This window comes from Halyomorpha halys, unplaced genomic scaffold (assembly GCF_000696795.3).
Source record: "Halyomorpha halys isolate HHAL.00 unplaced genomic scaffold, Hhal_1.1 Scaffold1162.1, whole genome shotgun sequence".
NCBI lineage: Eukaryota > Metazoa > Arthropoda > Insecta > Hemiptera > Pentatomidae > Halyomorpha > Halyomorpha halys.
In genome coordinates this window covers 155,342-163,103 of record NW_027112958.1, presented here as the reverse complement: position 1 = coordinate 163,103, position 7,762 = coordinate 155,342, and the positions used below count along the sequence as shown (strand labels likewise).

At 31.7% G+C, this 7,762-nt stretch overlaps 1 protein-coding gene across 1 annotated transcript in view; it reads left to right on the top strand.

Moving 5' to 3' along the window:
• The first annotated feature begins 5,953 nt into the window (after window positions 1–5,953).
• The window catches only part of LOC106688604 (scavenger receptor class B member 1), a 96,260-nt gene continuing 94,451 nt past the window's right edge, over window positions 5,954–7,762 (top strand). Inside the window, exon 1 of the mRNA XM_067050621.1 lies at window positions 5,954–5,991. The gene's annotated coding sequence lies outside the window, so the exon portion shown is untranslated. The remainder of the gene's footprint in view (window positions 5,992–7,762) is intronic.

Here is a 7,762-nt window from a genome sequence, read left to right as displayed (position 1 = left end):
ATAAATGAATGAAAAAAAAAACCCTTAAAATATATACAAACAGAAGAATAAATAAAATGAACATAATCAAACTATGTGTATGAAAAAAAATTAATAAATAAAATAATATAGTCTCTAGTCACATTTACACTCTATTATACTATCGACCTGAGGATCCCTGAGCCCACTCCATTCCCCAGGGAGGGGTAGAGCAGAACTCAAAAGATCCCAGCGCATCCCTCTCGCCGCATCACTGGAGATGAGCCAGTGGAGGCTGAGCAAGTGCGCTAAAGCCGCAAACACTCTACTTGAGTAGAAAATCTGACCATTGCCAGAACAAGAAGTATTAACTTTTTTTATTTAATCTAATCTTTTCACTTTCTTGAGACTGGTTATTATTGTTTAAATAAAAAAATTTAAAGTCTCTAAACAATCTATATTTCTTTATAAGTCAAACGTTTCGGCCATTTTAGTCATCCTCAAGGACAATCTTAAATACAATATAAAATTTCACATTCCACATAAATTTTAAAAAAATTATGCAGGATATTCTGCCCACAAATATTGTTGTGATAAAGTATAACAATGTTAATTGACTATGATTAAAAGTTTAATGTTAATGTGAATAATTGACAAAATTGGGTAATTTTGGACTGATATTACCAGCGCCGCCGCAATTCTCAGGTTGCGTAGACCTGCGCCTCAACCACCTGAGCTACGGACGGCCCTAATCTTCACGCCTGCCTATCTTGGGCTACTGCTTTCTAGTTAGCTGCATGCAGCTCTTTCGCATCTTTGTTGATTCTGCATCCATCTGGATTTTGGCCTCTCATGTTGTCTCTTGCCAACTATAGTGGCAGTCATTGTTGTGTAGAGGCTTCGAGCTCCATGTCCCACTCATCTTAACCTCCTTGCCTTCATCTCATAAGGTAATGACTGACCAATGTTTCTGTGCAAGCAGTTCACAGTTATTTTTCCTCCATGTGTTAAGGCTCTGATCCGAGATCGCTCCTATAATCGTACGAAGAACTTACTATAAATGTTTAAGTTATATATCTTAAAACTTATATCACCAATTCTTGATACAATGAACGGGTGGTAGGCAAAATTATGCGAGCAAAAATTTTATTTTTGTATACCAGTGCTTAAAGTAAATTTACGGTTCTGTATAGAAAAAAAAATTGAAATCGTTAATAATTATTTATAATCGTACAATTTGAAAAATATTAAAGCGTGAATTTGGTTCAGGCACTGGTAGATAGCAATCACACCATAATCGCAAAATGGCTTCTTACCTATTTATTTCATTGACTTAAGAATTGTATATATTAGTATTAAAACAAGAAACAACAAAACAAAAAAAGAAACAAGTGTCTTTGGGTGGTCAGGGAGTTTATCATGGAAGGATTGGTATCTGCTTCTGGTCAAATAGGCAACATATGGAACATTGAGGTCCTGATGGATGACTTGATTTGTAGTAAAGTAAGGAGCATTAAGGATTTTGGATTGTAAGGATTGGATACGAGAGGAATTCTGTGGTTTGGTGAAGCTCCAAAGCTCAACTCTGTAGGTCTAGATAGGCCTCATTATAGTCATGTAGATGAGTTTTTGTAACGAAGTCCTGACCGTTTGTCTAGTAAGTATCGCAATAGTCGGAATCGACGAGCAGTTTCCTTTTGCTTTAGTCTTATATGAAGAAAAACGATTAACAGAGCCATTTTAGTGTACAAAAGGTTTTATGGAATCTCATAGTTTCTTTACAATAATTTTTCGAATATCTTTAGAATTAGTGTAGTGTGGTGTAATTAGTGAAATTTTATATTGTATATTTTTTAGTACTAGGCGATTTATGAATGATATTACATATTTGGATGGTTTCAATAAAGTAAAAAAATAAATAAATTCCCGATTACTGTCATTGGTTCATTGCTGCACTTATTTGAGTTGATTATTAAAGTATTGAACAGAGTAGTGAGTGGAATGGTACTGTCACGTTTTGGGGGTTGAATCATTCGTGTAATGAGCACCAATTTTTGACCTAATTTTAGGAACAAAAAAACTTAGAAAATGGAAAGTGAATTATAAATAGAATGATTGGTAGGGCCAGATCCTTGGCCAATTATGACAAGCTGCCACAAGGTTGGTGAAACCTCAGGCTAACATGATCACCGCTGGCCTCCACCTGGCAGGTCATCCGACCACACAATCACCATTCTAGAGGTTTCGCCTAATTACAAATCTCAACAAATTTGAATATCATTTATCGATGTAAAAGCCCTTTCGGAACGTAGTAATAATATTTCCGAGAACTCAACAAGGCTTTCAAATAATAGCTATGTGTCTGGATCTAACCTCAACCTTCATGAATGATAGCTCTAGAACTTCGTTAAGTTCAAACAGACCATATTATTATAGTACAAGAGCCCAAGAGGAGAAAAAAGGCAGTTATCTCACCCCAATTTTTGATTACATTAATGAAAACTATGTATAATTAAGTCTGCCAAGTATAGGTAGAAGGAATAAAGAATGGCGGCTGTTTCAAAGCGAAAAAAACAACTAATTTTTCATTCGAAGCTCTATATCTTAAAAAGTAGGAACAACACAAGAAAACCTAAGAGAACGTCATTTAAAGAGGAGTAAATTTGCTAAAATATGAGCCCTAATAGAGTTATTTACGTTAAATAGTTTTTGAGATATAGCTTTTTAAAAATCAACATTTCATAAAAATGTTGTATGGGACGTACTGAAAGATCAGTTGTTAGAGAATTTGTTTTGAAAAATTTATATCTCAAAAACCATTTGACGTACAGATGTCTATTAGCACTCAGATCAAATCTAGTTTAATTTGTTTATCTTCGTAGGAGTAATAGTTTATATGAAATTCGCTAAAATAAATTGATTTATTGTTGTTCGGACAAATTTTCATTTGACAAATTTATATTCATATGTGAATATCATAAAAACTACTACCCCTACGAAGATAAGTGGCAGAAAATACTTCATAGAAAGTTAAATTTCCTTAATTTGAGTGTTGGCATACATATGTGTGTCTTATGGATCTAGAGATATATTTTTTTCAAAAATCAAACATTTTATAGGAACAACTACAAATTAATATTTTGCGAGTTTATTTTGTCAAATGTCATAAAAACTACCACTCCTACAAAGATAAACATTATTAACTATTTTGTAATAAATTTAACTAGCTTTAATTTGAGCGATGGCCGACATCTGCACGTTCAATAGTTTCTGAAATGATGTTTTTCATAAATCAAACTTATGTCCGAACAACTATAAATCAATTTATTTTAGCAAATATCATGAAAACTACTATTTCTACGAAGGTAAAGGACGTAAACCTCTTTATAGTCCATTAAACTAGCTTTAATTTGAGTTCTAATAGACATCTGTACGTCACATAGTTCCTGAGATATAGATTTCTCAAAATAAATTAACTAACTACTAATATTTCTGTCGATTTTTAAGAAAATTTGCTTTTTAAAAATCTATATCTCGAGAACAATTGGACGTAAATAGCTCTTTTAGGGTTAGTATTCCAGCAAATTTACTCTTCATTAAATAGTATTCTCTTAGAAAATCTAGTGTTGTTGGTAGTTTTTAAGATATAGAGCTCCGAATGAAAAATAAATGTTTTGAAACAGCCGCCATTTTTTAATTCCCCCTTCCTATACTTGGCAGACTCATCAGTTTTGACTAGTAATTATACATAGTTTTCATTAAAGTAATCAAAAATTGGTGTGAGATAACTGCCTTTATTTCTTCCCGGCTCTTGTGTATAACTGGCAGACTCATCAATTTTGACTAGCACTTAGTTTTCATTAAAGTATTTAAAAATTGGAGTGAAATGTCTTTTTTTCCTTCTGGCTCTTGTACTAGGGGATAGAGTGGGCTCGGAGATCCTCAAGTCGAGAGAGTAAATATTATACATATTAGTGTTCTTATTTTATGGTAATATTAGTTCAAAATTTATTTATTTTATTTTTTAAATTTTGTTATGTATGTGATCATCATAACTTAGTGCCTAGGGCTGTGGCAGATTGTAATATTTATTAATAAATAGAAAAAATATTCAAAATGTGATTATTATATTTATATAATGGCAGTGTATGGAAAAAAAAACCAGATCTCTTAACGCTCTAGAATACATATATTTTCGGATTACTTGGTTAGATTAGAACTGATATCTGACCAATTTCCTATTTTCAGTCCAACTACTTCCAGCGAGGCCAAGCTCCGATATCGGGTAGTTGCGACACCAACTAAAAGACTGTCCACTAACTTGGGAAGCCCATTAAGTTACATGCAATCTCTTACTCGACAGTTAATCCCCTTTAAATTTATAAAAAAAAATCATATAAAAAGTTTTTCAATATTTATAAAATCAATCAGATTGTCTGGTAGACCGTATAAGCAATGGGACCCCCGCTTATACGATCTACCTAAAATCACTACGTTTATCTAAGTTTACATTAACTAGATTTGAAATAATTTATATTTTATTAAAAAATATATTAATATGCATACACACATGAAAAATTAATTTAAAATCCTTAACTATTACTATCTCAGCAGTAAAAAAAAAAAAATGCTGTGCAAACTACAAACGATTGTGTAATGACACATTTTCCAAGAAAGGTTTTGGTTAGATGCTTCTACTCTAGTTAAACTTAGTTAGAAGGTTCTGCTTTACATAGTTAAAAGGTTTTAGCTATACAATAATTTTGTTAGATGGTTTTATCTATATTTTAATTTAGTTAGAAGGTTATACTTAGCTGTTGTATGTCTTTTTTTCTACAGTTGTGATAAATGTTTGTAATTAACTTTTAGTAGTGGAGCAATTAAAATACGTTAGAAAATACAAACGTTTGGTAAAGAAAAAAACAACAACTGACAGAAACTTATAAACGACCGTTTTCACATCAATTTTTTTGTTTTTTTAAATATCTTTATTGACATTTACAACTGTATATTATATAATACATTCAGTAAATTTGATCTTAGTTAAAATGGAGTGGTACAGGCGTGTAAAGCAATTACCCATTGGTAGCACTCTAATGAAATTTTACATTAGCAGGTCTCGCAGCCATCTTCTTTTCAGACGCCTCGAAGGATTGTCAGGAATGGAAGAGGATGCAAGGTTAGAAACTAGGAGGGTTTGGGTGGTTAGGGAGTTTATAATGGAAGGAATGATATCTGGTTCGGGCTAGATCGGTTACATAGGGATCATTAACGACTTTATGTATGATTTTATTTGTGATAAAGTAAGGGGCTTTGTGGATTTTACAAACATCAAAATTAAATGTCCAGATAGGCCTTATAGTTGTCATGTAAATCAGTCTTTTGTAATGAATTGGAAGTTTAGACCGTTTGTCAAGTAAGTGCTGTAATAGTCGAAATCGACGTGCAATTTCCTGTCTTGTGTGTGGGTTGCAGGTTAGTCGTTTGTCCAGATGTCTTATACACTTAAAAATACGAAAATACAAATATCCTATACATCAGTTTTGGGATTGTGTTTTAGAATTAACCTAATATATGAGTTAAATTAACATTGCAGTTTTATTTTCTTGTACACTCCGTGCCTCCTTGGTCTAGATTAGGACGGAAGGGGGTTCTACTGTAATGTTTAAATCCCTTAAGAAGCAAGAAATATAATATATTAAGGTTATATAATTTAATCCTACCATTAATGCACTAGAAATAAGTTAAAAATGTATATACATCAATTTGATATTTTTTTTATATAGAGAGTTGTGTACAAAAACTGAGCTTTTCAATGGAAATTAATATTTATTAAATTGTCAAACTTTCATATATCAAAGGCCAATTTGAAAAAAAAAATACAGAAGATGTCCTTCTTGTTTAATCTGAGTCAACCTTGCTTAGGATTGTTTTAATGGACTAAATATTTCCTTAATATCCTTTTCAAAGCCTAATGTATTTTTTTTTTTTTTTACAGGAATCGAACCAAACAACATCTGTTATATTTATAGGGTAAGTAACTCTAAGCTTATAAATATTCATTTTTTTTTTTTATAAATGCTAAATTCGGAAATCGATACTAGGTGTAGGCCATAAAAAATAGATTATTAATCACACCAAAATTTAATTATTCATTCCAATTATTTATACAAGTGAGGAACTTTAAGGTTTTCACCTATTCTAACCGTGGAGGGGGGTAAGGTTTTCATTTCGTGGGACCACCACAGAAATATAAGTCGACCCTTCAGGTCGAACTCGAACCGGTGCACATTGGTAGGTTTTCAATTTATTTTATATAAACTAAAGGGATTTGAGTTTACATAAAATGCAGCCTTTTGATCCACTTTTTTTAATAATAATTTGTTGCTGTGAAATTTGAAATAAATTGAAAAACGGATTTTATTTTTTATACTTCCTAGACTAATCCTTAGAAAGGGTAAGTATTTTGCAAGTTTTTCTGACGAAGCTCTGCAAAGTGGGACGAAACAACACCCCACCATGGTTAGAATAGTTTGGTCATCTGTAGATGACTAGGCCAACATCCCCTTCGCTGTGGATTGCCTTAAAAAAAAAAAAATCTTGGTAACCTGGTTAACAAAACTATAGACCAGAAACAGGTCAGTAAGTTACCAGAGTTTTACGAAACTCTTGGAAAAATCTTAGTCTTAGTTTTAGAGGTCCTACTAAATAGTTTTTCGGTTATTATTGTACCTTGTTGTTGTTGTTGATTGTTGCTTAAAGGCGTAAAACCCTCTGGTCATCAACGCCTATGGGATGATAAAAGTAAAAAAAAAAAATAATAAAATAAATAAATAAATAAATAAAAAATAGGAAAAAAAAATAGAATAATATTTTTAAAAAACATAAAAATCGAAGAGGAGTTATAATTTATAAAGAAGGCGATGTGCTTTTAAAAATTCAAATACTCGTGTAATTTTAGCTTCCTCATCTGCGAGAGTTTCGGATAAATTTGGGGTCAGTCCTATCCTGTTTATTGTTGGCAAATAGTGAGTACACTCTTCGAAAATATGTCTAATCGTAAGAGTGGACTGACAATATTTGCACGTTGGAGGTGGCAGTTTTCTGATCAGGTACCTTTCTCGATCGCCATCCAGGCCAACTTCCTAAAATCAATTATATACGGACTGCTGTTAACATAATCTTCCAACTATAACGTTTCATTTTAAAAATGTTTAAAATTTATAATTATATCTTAATAGGCATTGTAATTTTTGAAATACACTGATTAGTAAGCCTATGTGTGAGATGGTATAGACATATACAACCCGCTTTTTTATGGGGATTCGGTATTGTATGATATTAATGTTGGGCGCTTAGCAAAGTCATATCCCGTTCACTAATAATTGTTTTAAACCTTCATTGCACAATCGTGGCCTTATATAATCTTAAGTGAAAGTCTAAAATTGTCTTTATTGCTGTGACATTCTTTATTGTAGGAATTAAAATCTAACATTGACTTGTTGCGTAATAGGTCCCTATACAGTAATACATTTTATGACAAGAATCTTATTCATTGGGTTTTTTTCTAATAGTAGTATTTCAGTCTCTTATGCAATAAAAAAAGCTTCAAGATAATTCATTAAAAAATTCATTAAATTTAATTTATTCTCTAAATTTTTTAATCAATTTAAATTCATTAAAAAAATTAGTGACTGAAAAAGGTTAAAAATGAAACATTATCAGCGTAAAATAAAAAAACGTCTGGCAGGTTCATAGGTCCGTAAATAAACACGTAAATACCTTGCTCATTGTTTTTCTATTT